At 37.4% G+C, this 27,326-nt stretch overlaps 1 non-coding gene across 1 annotated transcript; it reads right to left on the bottom strand.

Annotated features, from left to right (window-relative positions):
• Positions 1–5,876: 5,876 nt before the first annotated feature.
• LOC123326729 lies at positions 5,877–5,983 on the bottom strand. The gene has a single exon (XR_006541282.1). It is a non-coding gene; the product is annotated as a U6 spliceosomal RNA (small nuclear RNA).
• Between the last annotated feature and the right edge of the window lie 21,343 nt (positions 5,984–27,326).

Below are 27,326 nucleotides of genomic sequence, written 5' to 3'. Positions count from 1 at the left end.
TGAAACTAATTCCATGAGGCCCCCCAGGCGCCTCAGAAGGGGCAAGATTCTAAGAAAGGAACAGCTTAAGCTGTTCCACAGTTCACTATATTTCCTGCGCTATAGAACAAAATAACAAGACGGTCACGCTCTGTCTAGCACCTTTCTCTTTGCGTATTGTTTTTTAGTTTTAGCGAAAGTCAGTAAGCGGAAATCAATAAAGGTCATGTTAATCATTACAAAGGAAAAATGAAAGAAGGCTATGTCTGTAATCCAGAAAATGATCTAAGATTATCTGGATAAGTTGTAAAAACACATAATCACATGTTACGAAAGTATGGAAAAACAAAAAAATCCTAACATATAAATAAAGTTCCTCGAGGCTGTCAGGAGGAGATGCTTGCAACCTGATCCTATGTCTGTGTCTCCTCATTTGCCGACGCTGTCCTTTCCTACAAGAGACCCACCCCGGCTGGAGCTGGACTCCAGCACTTAGTATTGCTTATTTCTCAGCTTTTTAAAAATAGTATCAGACTGCTTTAGATTTCTGCAACTTGCTTCACTTATTGAAAATTATGTTTCTAAAATTGCTTCAAATTGTGTCATTCATGCAGCATTAATTTGTTTCTTTTTATTGCTACATAATATACCATGGTTCATGTGTGCATTTTCCTGATACTGGATATTTGAATTGTCTCTGGCTGTTTGCTATTTTAAATGATACATTATTATTCTTGTATGTATCTTCTGGCCCACATGTTAAGAATTGCTTTAGGGTTACATTTAGGTTTAGGATTAGAATTGCTACATCAGAGGCATGTTAAACATTACATGATAATGCTACATTGTTTTCTAAAATGCTTGTGTCAGTTATACTTTCAACAACACTTGGTATTTTCTGATCTCTTCGCCGCGCTAGTAGGAGTAAAATTATGTCTAACTGGTTCTTTTAATTTGCATTGTCTTTATTTTAAAAATATGTTTGAGCAGCTTTTCACATGTTTTTTGACCATTTACATTTCTTATTGTGTGCCATGCTTATTTATGCATTTTAGCCATTTGGGGGAGGATTTCCTTCCTGCCCCTCTTCCTTTCTTTTTAAGTGTAATTGACAACAATGTCCTATTAGTTTCCGGTGTACATCACAGTGATTCGATATTTTTATACATTATGAAATGATCCCCATAAGTCTAGTTACCATCTATCATTATCTAAAGTTATTATAATATTATGGTCTATATTCTCTATGCTGTATATTACATCCCCAAGCGTATTTCTTTTATAACTGGAAGTGTGTGTCTCTTAATCCCCTTTACCTATTTCACCCAACCCTTAAACCCTCCCCAACTGTGGTAACCAACAGTTTACATCCTGTATTTATGAGTCTGTTTCTGTTTTGTTTTCTTTTTTTAGAGTCCATATATGAGTGAAATCATATGGTATTTATCTTTCTCTTTATTATTCACTTAGCATAATGCCCTCTGAGTCCATCCAGGTCATCACAAACAGCAAGATATTCTTTTTTATGACTAATACTTTATTGTGTATCTATATATCTATATATCTATATATCTATGGATTCATCTATGGATGGACACTTAGGTTGCTTCCATATCTTGGTGCTGCAGTGGACATAGGGGTGCACTATCTCTTCAAATTGTTGTTTTCATTTACTTTAGATAAATACACAGAAGTGGAATAGCTAGATTGTCTGGTAGTTCTATTTTTAATTTTGTAAGGAATCTCCATGTTTTTTCATAGTGGCTGCACAATTTACATTCCTACCAACAGTGATCAATAGTTTTTCTCCACATCCTCACCAACATTTGTTATTTTTTGTTTTTGATAATAGCCAATCTAAAAGATAACAGGTGATATCTTATTGCAGTTTTGATTTATACTTCCCTGATGATTAGTGATTAGTTGAGCATCTTTTCAAGTGCCTGCTGGCCACCTGGATGCCTTCCTTCAAAAAAATGCTTATTCAAGTTCTCTGCCCATTTTAAAATCAGATTGTTTGTTTCTTTTAGATATTAGGTTGTATGAGTTCTTCATATATTTGGATATTAACCCTTATCAGATGAATGATTTGCAAATATCTTCTCCCATTCTGTAGGTTGCCTTTTGTTTTGTTGATTGTTTCCTTTGCTGTGCAAAGGTTTTTTATTTTGGTGTAGTCCTAATTGTTTATTTTTGCTTTTATTTCCCTTGCCTGAGGGACAGATCCATAAATATGTTGTTAAGGCCAATGTCCAAGAGTTGCTGCTTATGTTTTCATTTAGGAGTTTTATGGTTTCAGGTCTCACATTTAGGTTTTTAGCCATTTTGAGTTTATTTTTGTGTATGGTGTAAGAAAGTGGTCCAGTTTCATTCTTTTGCATGTTGCTGTCCAGTTTTCCCAGCACCATTTGTTGAAGAGACTGTTTTCTCCCCATTGTGTATTCTTCCTTTGTCATAGATTAATTCATCATATGTATGTGGGTTTATTTCTGGACTCTCTATTCTGTCCCACTGATCTATGTGTCTTATTTTTGTGCCCGTACTATACTGTTTTGATTTCTACAGCTTTGTAGTATATCTTGAAATCTGGGATTGTGATGCCTCCAGGTTTGTTCTTGTTTCTCAGGATTGCTTTAGCTTTCAAGGTCTTTTGTAGTTTCATACAAATTTCCGGATTCTTTTTCTAGTTCTCTGAAAAATGCTATTGGTGTTTTGATGGGGATTGCATTGAATCTGTAGATTGCTTTGGGTAGTATGGACATTTTAACAATATCAGTTCTTCCAATCCATGAGCATGGTAGATCTTTCCATTTGTTTCTGTTGTCTTCTTCAGTTTCTTTCATCAGTGCCTTTTGTTATCAGAGTATAGGTTTTTCACCTCCTTGGTTAAATTTATTCTTAGACGTTTAATTATTTTTGGTGCAATTGTAAATGGATTGTTTTAATTTCTTTTTCTGCTACTTTGTTATTTATGTACAGAAATGCAATAGATTTCTATATATTCATTTTGTATACCGCAACTTTACCAAATTTATTCATTAGCCTACTAGTTTTTTGGTGGAGTCTTTAGGGTTTTCTATGTATAGTATCTATCATGTTATCTGGACATGGTGACAGTTTTAGTTCTTCCTTACCAATTTGGAGGACTTTTATTTCTTTTTCTTGCCTGATTGCTGCAGCTAGGACTTCTAGTATTTTGTTGGATAAAAGTGATGAGAGTGGACATCCTTGTCTCTTTCCTAACCTGAGAGGAAAATCTTTCAGTTTTTTACCATTGAATATGTTGTTAGCTGTGGGTTTTTATATGTAGGCTTTATTATGTTGAGGTATGTTTCCTCTAAATCCACTTTGCTGAGTGTTTTTATTATGAACGGATGTTGTATTTGTCATATAATTTTTCTGCATTTATTGATTATTTATGGTTTCTATCCTTCCTCTTGTTAATGTGATGTATCACATTGATAGATTTGCAAATATTGATACACTTTTGCATTCCTGGAATAAATCCTACTTGATCATGGTGAATAATCATGTGTATTCTTGAATTCACTTGATGTATTTAATGTATTGTTGATTTCGGTTTGCTAATATTTTGTCAAGGATTCTTACATCTGTGTTCATCAGGGATTTAATTGTATTTTTATTTCTAGAAGTTTATTTATTTTTAAAGTAAGTCTATTTTGATAGTCTGATGTCTTTCAATGTACAGGTATATCAGTTAAAAATTTTTCATTTCCTGGCCATGTCACAGTTGTTAAATGGTAGAGCCCAGAGTTAAATTCAGGTCTAACTACAGAAGCTATTTCTTTTAATTATACCAGTATTTTCTACCCTTCAGTAAATGAATAGATCCATCATAATTTTTTACATGCAAGTACTGTATTAATAATTGATTAAATACATGAATATATGCATTAATATGCCTAAAGCCCTTAAAACAGTGCCTAGCAAATAATACATGTTCAATAAATGCTAGGTATTATTTTTAATATTTTTCTTTATGAAATTAGCTTTTCAAATTTATTTACTTTAGTGTTATGTCAATTAGTACTATCTGTGATGTTATAGTTTTGATATCTAATACATTTATTTTAATGCAGTTTAAGGAATCTATCTGTTAAAATGTTTATCCATATATGCTTCAGATATCTTTTGTACCATCAATGCTATGTGAACCACACTGAATAAAACACAATTTAACAGCTTCTCAATAAACACGTTTTGAATTTGAATAACTATTTCTTTAATTCTGTTGTTAAACTAAAGAATAGTTAATAGCTGAATACTCATCTGAGGTCCATTTACCTCCTGTCTGTGTGACTTTGGGCAGTTTAACCTCTCCATACCTCAGTTTTTCTTCTTTAAATTGAAGGCAATTTTGGCTATAATTAAGTTTAAAGGAAGTATTGTATGTATAACTTTTTGACATAATGCTTGATACATAGTAAGGACTCAAGACTATTAAATAGCATTATTACCTTATTTTAAAGTCCTCTGAGGAGAAATTATAAAACTTCAGGAATTGAGCATTTAAACAATCCTCCTGGAAGGTAATAATCTACATAAGGGGTATTATTTCAAGGATCTCTCTCTTTTTATGCATAATTTTTAAAAATTATGGTAAAATTCACATATGATAAGATTAACCATTTTACAATGAACAATTTAGTGCCATTTAGTACATTCGTGATGCTGTGCACTTTCATCACTCCAAAAGGAAACCCTGTACCCATTAAGCAGTTGTTCCCCATTTTTCCCTTCTCCTGCCCCTGTTAACTACCAATTTGTGTTCTGTCTGTATGGATTTTCCTATTCAGAATATTTCCTATAAATGGAATCATACAATATGCGGACTTTTGTCTTTGGCTTCTTTCATTTAGTATCTGTTTTCAAGTTTTACAAATTGTAGCATGTATCAGTACTTCATTCCTTATTATGGTTGAATAATATTCCACTCTAAGTATATACCATAATTTGTTTATTCATTCTTATGTTGATGGACATTTGTACTATTTCTACCTTTTGGCTATTGTGAATAGTACTGCTTTGAACCTGTGTGTATGTTTACTTGTTTGAGTACCTATTTTCAATTCTTTTGCATATTATTGCTAGGTCCATGGTAAATCTCTGTTTGACTTTTTGAGGAAATGCCAAACAATTTTCCACAGTGGTTGAACCATTTTACACTCCCATCAGCAATGTACAAGGGTTCTTTCTCCATACCTTCACCAACACTTGTTATTTTCATTAAGAATAAAGTATAGTTATCCTAGTGAGTACATATTCAAGTGGTACATGATTGTGATTTTGATTTGCATTTACCTAATGACTAATGATGTTGAGCATCTTCTCATGTATGTGAATATTGGCAATTTATATATTTCCTTGGAGAGATCATTCATATTCTATTCAGATTCTATTCAGATCTTTGCCCATTTTTCAATTGACTTTTTGTTGTTGAGTTGTAAGAATTCTTCATCTATTGAAGATACTAGGCTTTTTGTCAGATATATGATTTGCAAATATTTTTTCCCATTCTGTAGGTTGTTTATTCACTTTCTTGCTAATGTCCTTTGATGCACAAAAGTTTTTAATTTTGATGACCCCTGTGATGTAGGAGTCCAACTTCATTTTTGTGTGTGTATATATCCAGTTGTCTCAGCATCATTTGTTGAAGAGACTATTCTTTTCATATTGAATGGTGTTCGCATGCTTGTAGAAAATCAGTTGGCCATAAATGTATAAGTTTAATTCTGGACTCCCAATATTATTCTATTGATCTATATGTCTGTCAGTATGCCAGTATCACACTATTTTGATTACTGTAGCTTTGTAGTAACTTTTGAAATCAATTTGTGTGAGTTCTTCAACTCTATTCTTCTTTTTACTTATTTTATTTTAATATGGAACACTTCATGAGTTTGCGAGTCATCCTTGCACAGGGGCCATGCTAATCTTCTCTGTATCGTTCCAATTTTAGTATATGTGCTGCCGAAGCAAGCACTATATTTCTTTTTAAATGCTGTTTTGGCTATTTGTGGCCTCTTAAAACTCCATGTAAATTTGATTATTGGCTTTTTTATTTCTTCATAAGTGGCCATTGGAATTTTGATACAGAGTGCATTGAATATGTAGATTGCTTTGGGTCATCATCTTAAAAATATTAACTATTCCAGCCCAGAACAAGGGGTAGCTTTCCATTTATTTAGATTTCTTCCACTTCTTTTAGCAGTTTTTAGTGTACTGCAGGCTTGATTAAACTTATTTCTAGGTATTTTATAGTTTTGGATGTGATTGTAAATGGAATTTTTTTCTTAATTTTCTTTTTGGGTTATTCATTGCTGGTGTGTAGAAATAAAACTGATTCTTGTATCCTTCAACTTTGTGAAATCAATTGCTAATTGATAAGTTGTAATAGTCTTTCTGTGGATTCTTTAGAGTTTCTATATATAGGATAATGGCATCTGTAAATACAGATAGTTTTACTTTTCAATTTGCATGCTTTTATTTCTTTATCTTACCTATTTCTCTGTCTAGAACTTCCAGTATAATGCTGAAGAAGTGGTGAAAGCAGGCATCCTTACTTTCCCTGATTTTTGGGTGAAAACTTTAGTCTTTCACTATTAAATATGATGATCGTTGTGGGTTTTCCGTATGTGTCCTTTATCAGCTTAAGGAAGTTTCCTTGTTTTCCTAGTGTATTAAGTGTTTTTTTTATAATCATTAAAAAGTGTTGGATTTTGTCATATGCCTTTTCTGCATCAACTGAGATGATCATGTGTTTTTTTCCCCTTCATATAGCATTGCTTTTCACATATTGAATCATTCATGCATTCCCGAGATACATCGCACTTGGTCATGATATATAATTCTTTTAATATGCTGCTGAACTTTGATAGTATTTTTTTTCTGAGGATTTTTTAATGTATATTCATAGGGAACATTTCTTGAAGTGTCTTCAGTAATAGGGTAAAATTGGCCTCATAGAATAAATTAGGGAATGTTCCCTTCTGCTTTTTATTGGAAGAGTTTGAGGAGTATTGGTTTTAATTCTTTTTAAATGTTTGGTAGAATTCACAAGTGAAGCCATTTGGTCCTGGACTTTTCCGTGTCAGGAGGTTTTTCTTTCTTTTTTTTTTTAATCACTGATTTAATCTCTTTACTTGTTAAAGGTCTATTCAGATTTTCTATTCCTCTTGAGTCAGTTTTGGTAATTGTATGTTTCTAGGACTTTGTTCATTTCATCTAGGTTATCTAGTTTATTGGTGGACAATTATTTATAGTATTCTTTTTATTTTTTTAAATTTCTGTAGAATTGGTTGTAATGTCCCTATTTTCATTTCTGACTCTAGCTATTTGCATCTTCTCCTTTTTATTTCTTTCTCAGTCTAGCTAAAGTTTGTCAATTTGGTTGATTTTTTCCCCCTAGGAACAAATATTTTGTTTTATTGATTCTCTTGTTCTATTTGTGATTTCATTTATCTCTCCTTTAATCTTCATTATTTCTTTCCCTCTGTTAGTTTTGGGTTTAATTTGCTCTTTTTTTTTCTATTTTCTTAAAGTGTGTTATGGACTGAATTGTGTCCCCCCCCCCAATTCATATGTTGAAGCCCTAACCCCTCAATGTGGCTGTATTTGAAGCTAAGGCATTTAATGGGAGGTAATTAGGTTAAATGAGATCATAAATTTTGTTCTGTTTCTCTGGAGCACCCTGACTAATATATCGTGGATATATTCTTACAGAAAAGTATCTTTCAAGTGCTTTCTACCAAAAAACGTTCCTCATAACAAATGAGAACAAGGACAATAATTTCTTTTTTGTGTGGTTCTACCACCTTCTCAATATGTTTTAAAAGGCTTAAGAGAAAGTACATTGAATGACACTGCATGACTACTTTGGACAGGGATAATGTTTGAATAGAGGATGTTAAATTTATTAAAAGGGGTGTGTGAGAAAATTGCCATTTTCAGGACTAGCAAGTTCAAAATCTGTAGGGCAAGCTGGTGGGCTGAAGATTCAGGTATGAATTGATGGTGTAGTTGTGAGTCTAAAGGCTGAAAGCTCTGGCAGAATTTCTATGTTGTAGTCTGGAGGCAGAATTCTTTCTTTGGCAAACTTTGGCTTTTGCTCTTAAGATCTTCGACCAATTGAATGAGGCCTACCCATGTAATGGAGGGTAATCTGCTCACCTTAAATTCAGCTGATTTTAAATGTTAACCACATCAAAAAATACCTTCACAGCAACAGTAAACTAGTGTTTGACTAAATAATAGTCACCATAGTTTTGCCAAGTTGACACATAGAATCATCTGTGTAGAAATTTGATCATTTTAGTGGCACTTGGGTGGCTCAGTCAGTTAGGTGTCTGACTCTTGATCTCATCTCAGGTCTTGATCTCAGGGTCATGAGTTCAAGGCCAACATTGGGCTCCACACTGGACATGGAGCCTACTTTAAAAAAAAAAAAAGAAATTTGGTCTTTTTAGAATAATATTTGAAGATATTAGAAGAGGTGGTCTAAACAAAAGTGAGACTTTCTGAGAACTTATCTGAATGTTGGTTTTATTTGACTTGTACTTCTATTAGAAGACAAGTTAAGGGGTGCCTGGGTGGCTCAGTTGATCAATTGTCTGACTTCGGGTCAGGTCATAGTCTCAGGGTCCTGGGGTCAAGCCCCACATTTGGCTCTGCACTCCTTGCTCAGTGGGGAGTCTGCTTGTCCCTCTCCCTCTCCTTATGCTTGTGCTCTCTCTGTCTCTCTCTATATATAAATAAAAAATCTTAAAAAAAAGAAGACAAGTTAAATCAGAAATATTTCAAAATAGCCACTTCATTTAGGCAAGTAAATGCATAACCCCTATCTGGTGAGGAGTTAATCAAAATATATTTGAAACTACTGAAAGCCATTATGACAAAGGCCACTGCAACTATCAAATAAATGGTTGTTTCTGCTGTCTAGGATGCACCCTTCATCACTTGCTCACTCTCTTTGGGGGATCATTGACAGTGACTCAGACTGTGAGTCAGGAAGCAAGATGTCCCCTGATGTCACATTAAAAAGACTTGTGAGACTTACAAACTGCAGGGGCTGGATGAATGGACAACCCCCTATAGCATTGAAACAGCATTTTTAAATGGGTATATTTTTCTTACAGATATCCTTGGGAGACAGTTATTCTGCTTCCTGGGATGGGCTTTGTTTTGACATGGGTCCTGTACTAAGGTAACAGTCCCCTTTGATCATTTGTCAGCATCTCTGGAGCCTCAGCTGCATCCAACCTTATGGATTTGTTAGGGGCATCAAATGAATAACACATGCGAAGGCATTTTGAAAGGGATCAAACATTAGAAAGTTGATGACACAGTATAGACAAGGTCTGAGGACCAAAGAGATTATAAGATGTGTCAGAATTCATCAGGGGCCACTTGTTGGTTTCAAAGCTTTTACAATATTTAAATGAATTTTGGCATTTTGGCGGGAGGGATGGTTTTATTGAATTTTAGAGCTTACGGTGTGGGAAGGAAGCAGAGTATTAAGGAATTCACTGAATTCAATCTTTTAATAGCAGAGGCAGTAATATGGCTTATATGACTATCAGTTTAACAAGGGTAAGTCATTCTTAGAAAGACAGTGTTCTAAGAGCAACTATTTGGTTTATTATATAAAGTAATAATCATAAAAATTTTTTTGAGAAGGTGTTCTTTTCTGATTCCTGTTTTTCCCCCCTGCATTCCTGTACATTCAGGTATTCCCCATCCTACACCTTCATCTTTTCTGCCCCATGCCCTTTCTGTTACATCAATTAGGACCAAGGCTTCAGTCACTTGCAGCCCAGAATTTTAAATCTTTGCTTCTTGCTCTCTTCTGATCTTAAACTACTATTTCCAGCTGCTTGGAAGTGTCAAAAGAATCTCAAACTAAATATGACTTAAATTAAACTCTACCACTGCATCAGCTTCTGCTCCTGAATCTCTATTTTGGCATCACCATTGTATTAGTTAAGTTAACCCTAGCTTCTGGGTAAATCCCCAAATCTTAGTGGCTTAACACAATATGTTTATTTCTTACTGATGTAAAGCCCCAATCAATGGATAAAGGGATGTGAGCTCTTCTTTCAGGAATCCAGGCTAACAGAAGCTCTTCTTTTTATCATCCTCACACTGACATACAGCTGATAGGAGAAGAGAATGGAAGAAAGACCAGGAGAGATTTTTATTAAGACTGAAAGTGGTGCTCATCATCTCCACTCACTCCTTTGACCAAAATTCAGTCACACCTAGCTGTAAGGGAGGCTGAGATATGTAATCTGGTTGTGTGTTCAAAAGTAAGAAGAAATACGCTTAATGGGAATTTAAGAGTATTTTCCATAACTCCTCTTCCAATTCAAATGAAAAAACCTTCTCATCTTTGAGTTTCCCTCTCTTCATAGCCATCAAATTCAATAGTAAATTCTATCCCACATATCCTGCCACTATCCTATTGTGGACCTTGATCATTTCTTCCTCAGACTTTGGGGTAGTTCTCAAAACAACACTCTTGATTGTGATCACTATAATTCATCCTTCATGTTGCCAATGTTGTCTTTCTATAATACCAAACTAATGATGTCACCCTAATGCTTAAACATGCTTCAGGAAGCTCAGGAGAAAATAAAAACTCCTGATAAGGAGATACCTGATAAGGTATCATTTCTGGTTCCATGTCTCATCCTCTGCGTGGTAAGCATTTACTTTGTCTTTCTCTGTGGTCCCTACTCCCTAGAAGAAGAACTAGTGGTACTACATACTTTCAGAATAACAGCACATTCTCACCAGATTTTAAGGTTCACAAAGGCTTGTTCTCTGCTATACTTCTAGAGCCAACAAATCTTGGCACTTAATAAGCACTCAGTAACCCTTGAATGAATTGATTTTAGTTTTTTGTGTACCTATGTTTGCCATATTAGATTTATAGAACTTAAAAATGAAAAATGAAGATTATTCCTGTTAATTTCTGAGTCTTTTATGGCTGGCACATGGTACATACTAAATAAATTGTTACTGAATTGAGTAAAACAGGTTGTAGGACACATGAGATAAAGTTAATGAGGACAGTTGGCTTAAGATGATAGTAAGATGGCTGTGAAGAAAGAAAGCATTAGACACATACATGCAATAATGCTATTATTTATTTATGAAAAAATATTTATGATTGCCAATTATGTGTCAGAATTGTCCTAGGTGCTAGGGATACAACAATGAATAAAAGCAGATACAACTGTTGCTATTCTGGAGCTCATGCTCTATGACTGAAGAAAACCAGGGCAAGCATACTCAAAGAAAATTAGCATTGAGAGAGCACACGACAAGGGACCCAACTTACTCTGTGGAGTCAGAGAAGTGATCCTTGAAGAAAAGGAATTTAAGGTGAGATCTGAAGTACATGAAGGTATTAACCAGGTGGAAGGGAGGGAAGGGGGGACTTTCACAAAGGTAATAGGCCAACTCTCTGTTAGACTAAGTATGGTATGTTTGAAGATCCAAAAAATCCCAGCATGTCTAGAACACAGAGAGTGAGGGGGAGAGCAGTACAAGGTAGGGCTGGAGAAAAAGGCAGGGACTAGACAGTGGGCCATGTTGCAAATTTTGGCTTTCATCCTAAGAGCAATAGAAAGCCATTGAAGTTTTAATTAATGGGGGACATAATTCCTTATTTGTTTTGAAAAGATGACTCTGATTATAGCTGGGATCAGAGCAGTTGTGGGGAGACCAGTTAAAAGGCCATTGCAATTGTCTTAGAAAGGGATGAAGGTAGCTTGGATTGGGAGAGTAGCAAGAAAGAGGAGAGAAATGGACAGCTTTGGGAGTTCTATCAAGGGTCACATAGACAAGATGTAGTGATGTATTGCATGCAGTGGAGGAACACCCTTGCAGTTTCATTTACTAAGTTAGGGAATATTGGAAGAGGATAACAGTTTCATCTGGGACGTGTGGAGCCTGCCATTACCAATAACTATAATAATCCTTAATCCCAATTTCAACCACCCTCTTACACCAGTTCTTATGTTTCCCCTTCACTCTTTCAAATTCCCCTACTCCAGTGTTGCTTTTCTTGCCAGAACCTATAATCCATTGATCGCTCACCATTTCACTGCTTCTCACTCTTTTTGTGATCTCATTGACCACTTTATTCAATTTATATTCCTTCCATAACATCATTATAATCACTCTTTCACTTACATACATGCTGAATTCCCTTGACTTTCTCTTGTTGCATTCTATCTTCTTGGAAAAACCACAACCCTACTTACATTCAATTCTCCATCTGCTCCTCACCTACCCTCGTGCTAGAGAAAAACTAAAAAATCATGCTGAATGGGCTCAATGTATGTGATAACTAACATCAAATGTGGCCATCATGCTGCCTGGAAATCATACTGGCTTTTACTAAATACTCAATCTCCAGCTCTCCTTGACTGTTTCACACTGGCCACCCCTCAATTCTTTCTTCCACAGTCCTCACTCTAAGCTGAGGAGCTTGCGCCCAATGCACTGAGAAACAAAAGCAATCAGAAGAGAACTTCCACAAACTCCCACCACTATATATACCCACCTGCAGGTGTCTGTATCCATTTATTTTCTCTTATAGATGAATTATACTTACCCCTGGCATAGGCTAATTTCCTCACTTGTCCCATTTTCTCTTAGGATGGGACCACTCAAGGGCAAGGGCAATACTCTGCAAACTCTCTTTCCTCTTCCCTGCATCATCATTCTCTCCTCCACCAAAATCATCTCTTGACCTCACTTTTCCCTCTAGCTAATGTCCTTTTCCTTCCCTTCTCTTAACAGTGAAATTCCTCAAGAGAGTTGTTTGTATTCACTTTCTCTATTTTATCTCCTCCAACTCTCTCTTGAACCACTCAATCAGACTTTTGTACTTGCTACTTTACTTATCCTGAATGTATCAAGGTCACTGTGACCTCCATGTCATTTTTCAATCCTCATCTTATTTGATATATTGGAAGCATTTAGTATAGGTGATCACTCTGTCCACCTTAAAACTCTTTCTCTTGGTTTTCAAGTATCATACTCTCTTGGTTTTACACCCATCTCCCTGGATGCTCCTCTCAGTCTCCTATGCTGGTTCCTCCTCACCTTCCTGAGTTCTAAATATTGAGAGCCTATATCTCATTTCTTGGACCTCTTTTCTCTTTTCTTCTTTAGTGATCTTACCCAGGCTCATGGATTTAAATAGCATATACAAAACTGAAGACCCCCCAGTTTTTATCTCCAGCCTAGATGTCTCCTTGAACTCTAGACTTGTATATTCATCAGGCTACTGGACAGCTCCTCTTGGATGTCTAATATGTCTCAAATTTAACATGTCCTGAAATGAGTTTCTGTTCCTCATTTCTGAACCTGCTCCTTCTGAAATCATCTCCAACTAAGTAAATGGAAGCTTCATTTTTCCATTTGCCCCAGCCAAAAACCTGGCAATTATCCTTGACTTCTCTCTTTCTTCTCAAACCCTATATCCAATCCATCAGCAAATTCTGTTGGCTCCATCTTCAAAATATATACAGAATCTGACCACTTTTAACCACTTTATCTCCTAATGCTCTTGTCCAAACCAGCTGGATTATTGCAGTAGCCTCCTAACTAGACTCCCCACTTCTGCCTTTATTCCTCATCTAGTCTGCTCTCATCCCTGCCTGCAGCCAGAGTGGTACTTTTAAAATGTAAGTCAGATCATATTATTTTCTCTGCTCAAACCCCTCCAATAGCTTCTCATTTTATTTAGTGTAAGAGTTAAATTCTTTACCATTGCCTACAAGGCCCTATATAATATAAACTTGTTAACATTCTGATTTTATCTCCCTGCTTTCTCCTTTATTCACCCAGCCTCATATATGTGGCCTGATTGCTATTTCTTGAAGACATTATGCCTATTGCCACTTACAGGATGTTGCACATTTTGTTCTCTTTACGCATGTGTCCACTTTCATTACTTTCCCAAACTTTTCAGAAAAGTCTTTTTTTCAAATGTCACCTTCTTAGTGAAGCTTTACCTGATCACACTATTTAAAATTTCCAACTTCCTCCCAACACTCCCTATATCCTTCTCCAACTTAATTTTTCTCCATAGCCTTCATCATGGTAAAAAATAGGTATTTTTTTAAAAAGAATTTTTATTTGTTTATTTGACAGAGAGAGACAGAGCACAAGAAGGCAGAGTAGCAGGTAGAGGGAGAGGGAGAAGCAGGCTCCCCGCTGAGCAAGGAGCCCGATGTGGGGCTCGATCCCAGGACCCTGGGATCATGACCTGGGCCGAAGGCAGTTGCTAACCAACTGAACCACCCAGGCGCCCCCCCCCTTTTAATAGGTATTTTTATATATTTGTGCTTTTATTCATCTCCCCTCAACTAGAATGTAAACTCTATGATGACAGGAGCTTTGTCTGTTTTGTTCTTTAATATATCATCAGTTCCTAGAATAGTGCTTGACCTACAATAGATACTAAGTATTTGTTAAAAGAATGAATTGATGAATTCAAATGCACATAGTGAGTAGGCAATTTGTGAGTCTGTAGCTTGGAGAAGAGGTCTTCAATGGGGAAATAAACTCGGGCCTCATTGGCATATATGTGGGGTGACTACATATCCAAGTTGGCTCCGAACAGTCTAGGCAACACTGCTAATAATACCCTTCCTCTACTTTTAAAAATGGACTATTTTGAATGACAAATTATATAGTTCTCCTAAAAATAGGCTATTTATAGAAATATAGAAAGCCTACAAAGTGAAAACAGAAGAGGACCTAGGAAGAGCCCTTAGGTTCTCTAACTTTGAAAGACTCATAGTGGAAGAAGAGCCTGAAAATAAGATTGGGAAGGAGAAGTCTGATAAAAAGGAGAAAAACCAGAAGAATGCACAAAAGCTAAAAGAAAAAAGCAGTTTAAAAGGGAGGAGGGCTGTCAATAGAGTCAAATCTATTGAGAAATCAAATAATATAAGGACTGTAAAAATATCTGTTAGGTCTTGGGAGTCAATGACAATCTCAGTAACAGATCTTTCGGTAGAGTTACTAGGGAAGAACCAGACCCATGAAATGGTGGGAGGAAAAATGAGGAAACAAAGAGAGCAAGTTATAGAAAACTCACGTATTTGGGTTGTGAATATGAGAATGAATGGGCAAATTCTGGATTGCCCAGTTAGCAGATATGCCTCAGGCAAAACTCCTAGCAAAGCAGGAACACCAAAATAAGACAAATTTGGAGAGAATTTAGTACATGACCTTTTGAAAACAAGGAATAAAAGGAGTTTTAATAAAAAACTCATAATTGTATTGGCTTAGTGAGTTATTTTAATGTTTGCATTACATATGGAAAAGAGTACGTCAATACTTAGGTCCTCAGGACAGCGTAATCTGAATATGGTTATAGGTGCCAGTGGGTGCGACATCAAGAAATACTGTTTTCTATTTTTGTTTGGAAGAGATTTGAGCTGGTTGAAATGTGATAGAAAAGATCCAGATGAGAGGGACCAGCAGAATACACTGCTGGAGAGGGAAGAGAAAATCAGTGGTGGAGTTTTGTCTGAGAAGGTGGGAGAGGATTGAATCTGCAGACAGACGGAAGGAGTGGTAGGTTGAGGAATACCTCTCTACTGTTAACTGCAAGGATGAAGGAAAGGCTGGGCACATATATAGCTCTGTTTGTAGAGGTGGATAGGAAAGGAGAGAACATTGCTATCTGAGGTCTTCAGTTTCTCTGAGAAGGAGGCAAGACCATCTGGGAATGAGGGAGGTGTCTGGGGCTTAAAGCAGTTCGAAGAGTGAGAAAGTCACAGACTAAGGAAACAATGTTAAGGACTCTTTTGAGGTTGGTGATCATGAATCATCAGTGAACATTTCTTCAGTTACCTAGGTAATTACGGGAAATAATAGACTTTTTCTTTGATCAAACAAAGATCACTAAAGGAAAAACAGTTAAGAGATAGCATTATCGTAAGTGACCAAATAGCCACTTCTTTTTTTGCTATATAATGAGTCAACATATGCATGTAGGTAAGTAGGGATAGTTTGGAGAAAAACTCTCAGGAAGATACTTAGTCTGTTTCATTTTATTTCTCCTTCAGGAATGAATAAGATGGAGGAGTCTAAGGTTCTCACTGGACTGGGTGGGAGTCAAGACAGCCGACTCACAGTTGTGGCTCTGCTGCTGGCTAGGTTCTCTCTCTGGGTGTCAGTTTTCTCATCAAAATGCTGCGAACAGATGATCTTATTTTCTTTCTACTTCTAAAATCTCTGAGTAGATTTGGCTTCCAACTGACAGGTAGGGAAGTAAATCATGGACTTCTTTTGGAGTTGGAAGTGTTCTTACAGATCACCTGAGTCTGAATTTGTGTTCCATGATAATGGCTTTCAAGGGGGCGTCTGATGAACTTAAACCTTCTTTTTTTTTTTAAAGATTTTCTTTATCCATTTGAGACAGAGAATGAGAGACAGAGAGCATGAGAGGGAGGAGGATCAGAGGGAGAAGCAGACTTCCTGCCGAGCAGGGAGCCCGATGCGGGACTCGATCCCGGGACTCCAGGATCATGACCTGAGCCGAAGGCAGTCGCTTAACCAACTGAGCCACCCAGGCGCCCCTGAACTTAAACCTTCTTGATGGCCAGAGTTTTGAATCAATTAGGAGATAAGGCAAAGGAAGCAGGCAGACATAAATTAAAACATTGTCTTTATTACTGGTAAATCTGATACTAGAAAATGTGGCTTAGAGCTATATAGATGTGGGCTTTAAAATACTGAATTCTAGAATGAGGCAGACTTACCCACCAGAGTCATAGGAGGCACAGAAAATTGCAGACCTTTTCATAGTGTCCCTGAGGATGTTATCACAGAGAAACAGCAGAATACAGGCTTTCTGCAGGCAGTCAGCTCCCTAAAGGTAAGGAAAAAGGAAGGAGTAGAGCCATTGAGTATCAGGTTCTTTCCTGAATTTACCAATCACGTAAGTTACTCCTTCTCAGGTGAGAAATTCAGATGGGCAAAGAGAGATAGAGGCAGAGAAGGGCCAGGAGTATGAAACTTCATTGGCTTCTCAGTCTCCTCTGCTGATTTCTCCTCATCTTCCTGAATTCTAAATATTGGAGTGTTTCAGTGTTCACTCTTGAAAACTTTTACCTACCTATTCCCTTCCCACTTGGTCTCCCCTAGTCTCATAGCTCTGTATACTGATGATTCCCAAATTCATATCTCCGGACTGAAATACTTCTTTGAACTCCAGAACCTCATTGTCTTTAGGCCTTTGCTCAAATATGCTTTTCTCCATGCAGCTTTTCCTGACTATCCTATATAAAACACCTAGAATTCTCTGCCCAGAACTGTTCATCCCTTTATACTACTTTATTTTTCTCCACAGCACTCACCACCCTCACCTATCACATATGCTTAGTATTTTGTTTGCCTATTCTCCACAGGCAGTGACTATATATATAGTGTAAGTTTTATGAGAGCAGGGTCTAGAATGTGCCTGGCATATAGTTGTCAGTAAATATTTGTTGGTTGGATAAATGAGTGAATGAATGTTATGTTGCTTCTCCTACTGGGAAGGAAACTTCAAGAGTGGGGAGGAAACATCCCTTCTTCCAAAACAGTAGGATCCTGGATGCAGCCCAGTGACTGAAGTCCAATTTGATTGGGCACTAGGGTGAGGAGAGAATAGGCCTAGGTGGGAATACATCTGAAAGCCAAATGTCCAGGAATGAGATCATATTTGAAGATCAGGTCATCCAAAGGGGCTGCCACTGGGGCTAAGTCCAGATACAAGGCAACAAACCATCTAGAATTCTCTGTAGTCATCCTGTTCAAAGAACACCTGTTAAGACATTCTGGGAAGTTTCCCTTTCTCCTCCTTTTGTACTTGAAGGCAAAAAGAATAGTGGAGCTACCTATGTTCAGGTCCTCACCTAACTTTACAAATGGAATAAGTAATTCCTTCCCACAGTGATGCCTTTGCCTTTGGATACAGTGGATTATGTCACCACTTTTTTGTGCTTATGCTGGTATCATTATTTCTTTAAAATGGTTTTCTTTCACTATAGGGTGAATTTCTTGAAGGCAGAGATTGTCTTATTCATATTAGTATTTCCAGGGCTTAGTATAGACATGCTCAGCTAATGTCATTGAATTGAATGAATTTTGGCAGGTTGTATAAAAGAGGGAGGAAATGAAGCTAGAGGGCAGGGGTAGCTCAATTCTGGACTCTATATGGAAATTCCCAAGAGCACATTAAACTTTCACTTTTAGTGATAACCACCTGGTTTAAAATTTAGTTTAATTGAAGTGTGAAGTTTTTAGGTGGATGATGGGCCTGGAGAAGAGATAAAATTAAAGTCTTATTTAGAAGAAAAGTAGTATCTCATATCTCTTTTGAAAGGATTATTATTATTTTTTAAAGATTTTATTTACTTATTTGAGAGACAGAGAGATAGTGAGAGAGAGCATGAGCAGGGAGGAGAGGGAGAAGCAGGGAGCCAGACATGGGGCTCAATCTCAGGACCCTGCGAGCATGACCTGAGCCGAAGGCAGACACTTAACTGACTGAGCCACCCAGGCACCCCTGAAAGGATTATTATTATTAATATTATTCCTTATTCTTTAACCTCAATAGTAGTTTTGGTAAACAGAGAATCTCCTTGGTTGAGAGTGAGGATATTTTTTAGCTATAGTAAGTCACTGTGATGGGAACTTGTTTTCTCAAGAGTTCTGGGGAAAAGAAAAGAACAAGTTCAGGAGAGGTATAATTGCGTAAGTTGAGGATAAAGGCTTTCAAAATCAGGTGGTACAGGAGTAATGGGGTGGAGAAGCTGTTTCCTTTGAGGATAAAGGCTTTCAAAATCAGGTGGTACAGGAGTAATGGGGTAGAGAAGCTGTTTCACACCATTCAGGGTTGACACTCTGGTTGGCAGTGGGCAGCTTGAACCTGAATTAAAGGACTATTCTGTACATCCTTCTGAATCCCACCTGTGTGATCAAGAGCAGCTCACAGAAAAGCTTCATCCTCAGTAATGGACTATGCCAGCCCAACTTCTGAAGCTAAAGGCAAGTTACAGATGAAATCCTACAATACCTCCACTTTAAGCACAGACCCCAATCTACTTGTGTACTTATGGCTTAGTTTGTCCCATTTCAGAACAGCGCAGTAAGCATCAAAAGGTGTCAAATGATTATAACAAAGTACTAGATGGCTTGTGTCAGGAAAATGTGCAAAGTAGGGATTTCTTCTACAAATCTGAAGAACAAAGAGATCCCAGAGGTAAAAGTGTCAGAAAATTTAGGAACTGCCCTCTCTTGGGCCGTCCTCCATCGCTGCATTTCAGCTGACCAATCTGAGACTTTCAGCTATTCTGAGGTAAGGAAGGAAGCATTAGAAAGTTGAACTGTTACAAAGGCTGGATCCCAGTAGTCCCAGAGACTGCTCCTGAGGTCTGACCTTGCTCTTCAAAGGGCAAGCCTCCTCTGACTAGCTGCCAACTCATTCCACAGTGTATGCTGCCACCTGCATTAAGACCTCAGAGCCCTTCTGGGAGAGAAAACTATTCCTAGAACTCAGGGCTGGGGCGGGGCGCGGGGAGGGAAGAATGTGCACGGTTTTCTCTCTTTACCACTGTGTCCCTGGATATAGACTTCTGTTTCAAAAGCCTGGGTGCTCAAAGTGCTTAATTTAACTAGCTTTATCTAAATTAGGTAAGAACTGAGATTCTGGTGATCGTTGAAAGAGCTAAGATTTTACCTGAACCTTAGGCTTAGTCTGAGCCCATTCTGAGCGGAGAACAGGCTCTCTTCTGCATTTGCTGCTATAGATGGTGCAGATAGGAAATACATTGTAGATAAACTGAGGGAGTTCTTTTCCCAGTCTAATCCAGCCCTGTCCAAAACTAAGATGGAGAAGTGGTTGGTGTACTGAGAAAAAAATAATAAATCAATCCAAAAACTTGTGGAATAAAACTATTCCTTTAAGGATAAGGGTGAAATAAAGATATTTTTAGATAAATACAATTTAAAAATTTATTATAAAAAATCTCACAGTAAGTGGATTTTTAAAGTGAGGTAGCTATTTATATATATGTTGATAAGGAAATACATATTCCAAAAAACAATAATATCTAATTTTAGGGGAGAATGGCTAGAACTTAAATATTAGATGCTCATAATGCACACATTGAAAGAAGTGGGATCAGAGTTATAGCATTTAAGGACATATTACTGTTGGTAAGACAATGACGATGCTAATTTTGATGAACTTTAACTATGGCTAAGAACCATTTTTTAAAGGTACAATCATGCAGTGATTCTGTTAAAATATTTAAATCCTTAATTTTTAGAGATACCTATTGAAAAGGTTTCACATGAAATGATATATCTGAAATAGGCCTCAATATCTGGAGATGGGAGGATTGGGGACGTGGGTACAAGTATAGTAAAACAAGATTTGCTGTACATTAATATATATTGACACTGGGTGAGGGGGGGAGGGGTACATGGTGGGGATGGAGTTCATTAAGAACAAGCAGTTCTTTTCTACCTCTGTATATGTTTGAAATTTTCCATAATAAAATTGTTTTAAATATACATCTATCTATCTCTCTATATATGTATATATAAATGCAATTTCTAACAGGATACATACACACATGCATGCACACATATAACTAAAGATGTGTATGGCAGACACAATACTTGTATTCAACAAGCCCTATTTCATTTACATTAACTCTTTTAAAAAATCAGACTAGTTTAGTGCATTCATTCAAACATTCATTTATTCAGTAAACATTTAAAAATATTTATAGTTTCTACCATGTGATAAGAAAATGCTGGGCATTGAATTAAAAGGTAAATGAGACACAGGAAAGTTCTATGGAAGAACTTATAGTTAATGAGGGAGATACACAAATAATTATGATCAAGCACAGTACTAAAAATGACAGAGATAAACAGAGAGATTCCTGGGAGATAGGGGAGGGCACTGCTCCTGTGTGGATTATGGAAAGCTTCCAGAAGGAGGCCTGGGTCTTGTCAGAAGAATAAGCAGGAATTAGCTAAGTGAAGAGAAAACACGAGTGGGTCATTCCAGGTAGGAGGAAGAGTGTGGATAAGGATATCAGACTAGAAACATCAGGGAACAACTTTTGTGTGCAGAGAACTAGATAGAGTCAGTGTTACAGGAACATGAAGTGCAAGGCAAGGAGTGGTGAGATATAATGTAAGACAGCAGGCAGGGACCAAGTCAAATTCATAGGCCATTAGAAGTTTGGATCTTTTATAGACAATGTGGCATTATCCAATGTTTTATGGTTTTCTTTGGAGAAGAATGATATAGTTACGTGGTTAGTGCTGCATACTTTACAGATAACTCTGATAACTATGAGGTAAATCGGGGTGACTCTGGCCCACCACCTGCTTTTATAAATAAAGCTTTATTGAAACACAGCCACATCCATTCATTTACTCACTGTCTATGACTCCTTTCCCATTCTGAAGGCAGAGTTGAGTGGTTGTGAAAGAGATGACATAAAGCAGATGAATATAAATAAGCAGATGAATATGGAAACATGAGACCAGGAGGGCAGTTACAATTCTATTGCAATAGTCCAGGCGAGAGATAATGAGGGTTTGATGAGGGCAAGGGTGATGGCAATGGAGAGTAGTTGGCAAATTTAAGAGCTATTTAGAAAATTAGGTCAGCCAAGTTAAGGGTCACTTGTAGACTTCAAGCATAGACTAAGATACCGCCACTAGTGGAGAAAGAGAATATAGGAGAATGTTAAAATGGGAGGAAAGCTGATGAATTCAGTTTTGAATAAAGTGAGTCTAAAATCCCCTACCTCAGCCCACCTGTCACCTCATTCATGAACTTCAGGGTCAGGAAGTTCTGAAGTTTGGGATTGGGATAGGATGGCTGTTGCAGTATAGTAATGAAAAAAAGAGATTATTCAATTTTTTTTTTTAAGCTATGCCAAAATATCCCTGAGTCAAAAAAAGCTCCATCTCATCCTCATCCCATGTAGCCTATTCCCCTGTAGACCCCAGGCAACATCGGAAACCTCTACTCTGTCAATGAATTGCTGGGTACCCTTGGACTGAACAGTTCCCCATTCATTAACTCTTCCAGAAATGAACTAGAAACCGTTTGGCCCACTGGTGTCTTGGCTTGGTTACTGGTCATTGTCATCCTACCACCACAGGGATGGTGAGGCCCAGGCCATTGCCTTCTGTGTTTGTAAAAAGAGAAAATGTTCTGTAGGAGACAAGAGAGCATGCTCTGGAGTCAGTCATGCTTAGTTTTTTTTCCTCCTTTTTACTTGGGTTTAACTTCTGGCTCTATCATTAACTGGATTTGCAAAGCTACCTAATCTCTCTGTGGCTCATTTTCCTTGTCTTTAGGATGAGGACAATAACAGCATCTATCTCAGGAGTAAATAAATTTAAGCAAATAACAGCGTAGACGTAGAGCTTGGCACAGTCACTCAACATGTGTTTATCAAATGGCTGTTACACCATGAAGACCACGCTAGGCACTGTGAGTACTGTGAAGATAAAACAGGAGCAGTTTCTGCTCTCATAGAGATAACAGTGTAGCACTAAACAGGTAATTAAACAGACATTAAACAGGTAATCAAACAAATAACTATGAAATAGCAAATTGAGGAAAGTGATATAAAGGAAATGAATCTAGGACCCCTGGCAGAGAATAAACAGTGTGTGTGTGCATGTGCAGGTGCACAAATGCTTTGTGTATGTGTGTGTGTGTGTGTGTGTAGTGGGGATGGGTGTTGGACCCACTAAGGTTGGTTAGACAGGAAAAACCTCTCAGAGGAGTAACATTGAAACTTGGGTGACATAGAGGCAGCTGTGTGGAGTGGAAGTGATAACATTTTAGGTAGCCAGAAATGCTATGTGAATGTACTAATCAAGGACTCAAAAATGTTAGAAAATTTGGTATAAATGCTCAGGCCACTAAAAAAAAGATTTGTCTATAACTAATGCTAATCTTTTTGTCATGTTGTTCAATAGCAGAACACTTAATCTAGAAGCTTTTGGTCAAATTCAGTCAAAGTGACTGATTACTGTCATTTCAGAAACCTCTGAGTAAAACTCAGGATTTTAAATAGCTAATGAAAGATTTCTACTGTGCACCTTTCTCTTGAGGTTGTATCCAAACTCAAGGGGGTAGGGTATCCAGTTTTCAGACACCAGCTGTTCTCTAGCAGTTACTGAGATGGGACTTTGTCCTTTGCTTGGGGGGCTTGATCCCTGATCCATCATCTTAGATGGCCATGTCTCACCAAGGCCTCTGGTCCCTCTGGAGCCTTTCTTATTCTGACCTCAAGGCCACTGCTGGCTACATGTTCAACACTTCCAGGTGTAAAAATATAAACTGAGACATATTAAATATTTTAAGAGTTTATTTGAGCAAAAACTGACTCCTATCAGGCAGCAATCTAGCAGATAGAAAGAAGGCGTAAAAATGAAAGACTTTTATAGGCAGAAAGGAGCAGGAACAAGGAACTTCTAGTAGGCAAAAGAGTGAGTTAGTTTTTGCTGGGTTACTTTCCTTTAGGGGATAGCAGGGGTCTGTCAGGAACATTACCTAAATAGTGCTGATGAGGCAATTGCCGAATGACTGGTTTAAGATCCTGTTACTGGGAAAGCTAAACCTGTAATTAGTCTCAGTTTGGTAACTTGGGGCTTAGCATGAGCGACTGCATTTTGAGCTTGTCTTGTTTTTCACAGGTTCATAAAAGTTCCCTGGGGTTAGGAAGGACCTGGGAAGGTCCTTCCTAAATTTCATCTACCCGACAACTCACTCTGTTACTGGTATTTATCTGTCCAGCATTGGCCTGGAAAATTTTCAAGAGGCCAGAGGTCTTTCTGAACTATATATACCCTTGTCAAATGAAGGTCTTGGATTTCTCTGGATTCATCTGGGCTACCAATCATTTCCCTTCTGAGGCCCTACCTCTTCATGGGATGACCAGGGTTGGGACACAGAAATGGGACAACAATCTCCTTTTCTGGAGACCCTGCTAAATCCATAGTTTCTTATCTAATCTATTCTTGTAAAACCAAAACCAAAACCAAAACTTGCCCCCAAACCCAGAATGAATTTTCAAACTGGCTATGCTTTTTTTTTCTTTTCTCATCCCAACTCTGTTTATTTTAGAGACTTTATAATTTTAGGGGCCTTGAGGCTAGGACTTAAAAAAACCTTTTCCCCCACTGCTCCAGCAATGAATTGAAAGCCTTGGCTTTCAAGATTTTAGTCTCCACTCTGCATTTCAAGCACTTACTTTAAAATTCAAATGCTAAGAATTTGTTTATTTTCTGAACTCATTTCAATGTCTTTATAAAGCAATAGGATTCAGGAGTGCCTAGGTGGCTTGGTGGGCTAAGCATCTGACTCTTGACTTCAGCTCAGGTTATGATCTCAGAGTCATGAGACCAAGCCAGAAGAGAGCTCCGTGCTCAGCGGAGAGTCTGCTTGAGATTCTCTCCCTTTCCTCCTGCCCTCCCCTCACTCATGCACGTGCATGGCAGTTCTCTCTCAAATAAATCTTAAAAAAAAAAAAAAGGATTCAGCCTAAATGTCTACTATTGTTACCTAAAGTGGTATAAAAAGGAATTACTGACTATGAAAACCATCAATTTCAATTTCAAAATGTTATCATTCTACTTAAGCATTATTAGCTTATTCAAAGAACTTTTAACTGTTTTCTCCTTAGATTTATGTGGTAACATCTCAGTACAGTTGATCGTTGAACAATGGGGATTAGGGGTGCCAACCTCCCTCCTCCACAGTTGAAAATAGGTGTGTAACTTTTGACTTCCCCAAAACTTAACTACGAATAGCCTACTCTTGATCAGATGCCTCACCATAACATAAACAGTCAATTAACACAGACTTCGTGTGTTATATGCATTATATACTGTATTCTTACAATAAAGTAAGCCAGAGAAGATAAAATGGTATTAAGAAAATCATAGGGACAAGAAAATACATTTACAGTACTCTACTGTAAAAAATCCATGTGTAAGTGGACCCGTGCAGTTCAAATGTGTGTTGTTCAAGGGTCAACGGTATTTCTAACTATCCAACTCTCTCCCCCACTGATAGAAGCCAAGCTGTGAGGTTCATTATCTTCTCTGTCCTCTGTGCACCTACCATCCAGGAAGACTTCAACAACCCAGACACTTCACTCTCAGGATTCTTTCCCTTCCTCTCTGCTGATTTTTCAGCAGTCACTTACAGAGCTGCTCTCAAGACCTTGTTGGCATGCAGAACAGCTCCACCTTAAGCTCAGAAATCCTGCCTTGGTTCTGCCAGCTTTCTTATGCCTTTGCTCTCATGGTGCTAGGCTTTCAACCCCACAAGCTCTAGTCCAGAATGACCTCTTATTTTCCTTCTCCCTTAGAGGGTTCCTTGTGCCTTAATTTCTTTCCCTCCCCAAATTGGATTCCATTGGCTTTAGTGGCATTCTCATGTGCTAAAGGAAAAATCCAAAAATCATAAATTTTGAAAAGGTCATATTGGCTTTATGCAGTGATTCATGAGTTGGGCAGCATCCAATCTAGCAGGATGGAGAACTCTGAAGAGGGGGCGCCTGGGTGGCTCTGTCAGTTGAGCAGCTGACTCTTGATTTTGGCTCAGGTCATAATCTCAGGGTCCTAAGATTGAGCCCCATGTGTGTGGGGCTCCCCGCTCAGCAGGGAGTCTGCTTGAGATTCTCTCCCACTCCCTCACTCTCTGTCCCTCCTCCTCCTCATGAGAGCTCTCTCTCTCTTTCAAAAATAAATCCTAAAACAAGAAAAGAAAAGAAAAGAAAGCCCTGAAGAGTTGTATAAGGTGAGAGACTTTTCTAGACCAAAGTGATCAGGAACAAAGACATTATACTGGGCATTTGCTGATTAGTTAAAGCAGTGTCACTCTTCTTTCATGGAGCAAAGGGAAGTCTTGGAGCCTGGTCAGGTAACTTGTGCTGAGCAGGCAAGTGCTGATTGGTTGATGTAGGCCTACCTTTTCTGGGAGAGCCAAGCATAGACGCTTAGGTAAGTTTTGGTCTGCTGACATGGGGACTTACCATGCATGACTCCATTTCAGGCTTACTATAGATATCTTAACATATCTGTACCCTGACTTCATGTAAACCATGCCACCTGACACCTCTGTAGATACATATTTGCAGACCTCAGCTGTGTCTGTGTTCTTCTTTCCCTTTTCCCTGTCTTTTTTTCAACCAGACTCTAAGCTACTTGAGAGCATACCTGTGTCTTATACATTTGAATCTTTAGTATCTGATACTGTTCTTAGTATTGATCCCCTGATCAATAAATGCTTATTGAATAAATGAATGAAGAAAAGAATAATGCCTATTTGTAAAATAAATTGCAACATTTTACATCAATTTACTCATTCTTTAATCATTCATATTGACTAAATACAATAATTCAAAATGATTGAATAGAAAATGTGAAATTATTTTAGATTTAAAACAGTTTTAAGAATTAGGAAAAATTGAGTTAGCATATTTTATAGTTAATTCTAGTTCTCAAAATATTCAATTTTTAGGATATTCTTACCCATATTTCTATTTATTAGAAATATCAGATTGTTACAAACTGTCTTTTAGATCAACTCTATGGCAGTACAATTTACATAAAGTAAAATGCACTCATTATAGGTAAGATGTAACCCATTTCCATCATCCCAAAAACTTCCTTTGTGTTTCTTTTCAGTCTGTCCCAATTCACCTTCCCAAGTCCCCAGGCCCCAGATAAACATTGAATTGTTTTCTATCACTATAGGTCTTTAGCCTTTTCCAGAATTTCATATAAATGGAATCATACAGTATGTACTTTGTTATATCTGGCTTCTTTTGCTCAGTATGTTTTTGAGATTTATCATATTGTTGTCTGTTGTCTCTATATGCCACAGTATGTGTGGCCATACAATGTTGATGGATTTAGAGGCTATTTTCACTTTCTGGCTATGATAAATAAAGCTATTGTGAATGTTCATACATAAGTCTTTGTGTGGACATAGTTTTCATTTCTCTTGGGTAGCCATGTAGGAGTGGAATGGATAGAGGAGTCCTAGGGTAAGTATATGTTTAATATTATAAGAAACTGAAACTGTTTTCCGAAGTGGTTGTAACATTTTACATTCCTACCAAAAATGTATGAGAGTTCTAGTTGCTCCATATCTCATCAACATTTGGCATTGCCAGTCTTTTTCATTTTCCCCATTCTCCTAGGTATGTAATGATACTTCACTGTGGTTTAATTTATATTTCTCTGATGAC

The sequence above is a fragment of the Neomonachus schauinslandi genome, chromosome 14, assembly GCF_002201575.2.
Source record: "Neomonachus schauinslandi chromosome 14, ASM220157v2, whole genome shotgun sequence".
In the NCBI taxonomy this organism is placed as follows: domain Eukaryota; kingdom Metazoa; phylum Chordata; class Mammalia; order Carnivora; family Phocidae; genus Neomonachus; species Neomonachus schauinslandi.
The sequence above is the reverse complement of the archived record's forward strand: the minus strand, read 5'-3'. Positions and strand labels throughout refer to the sequence as shown.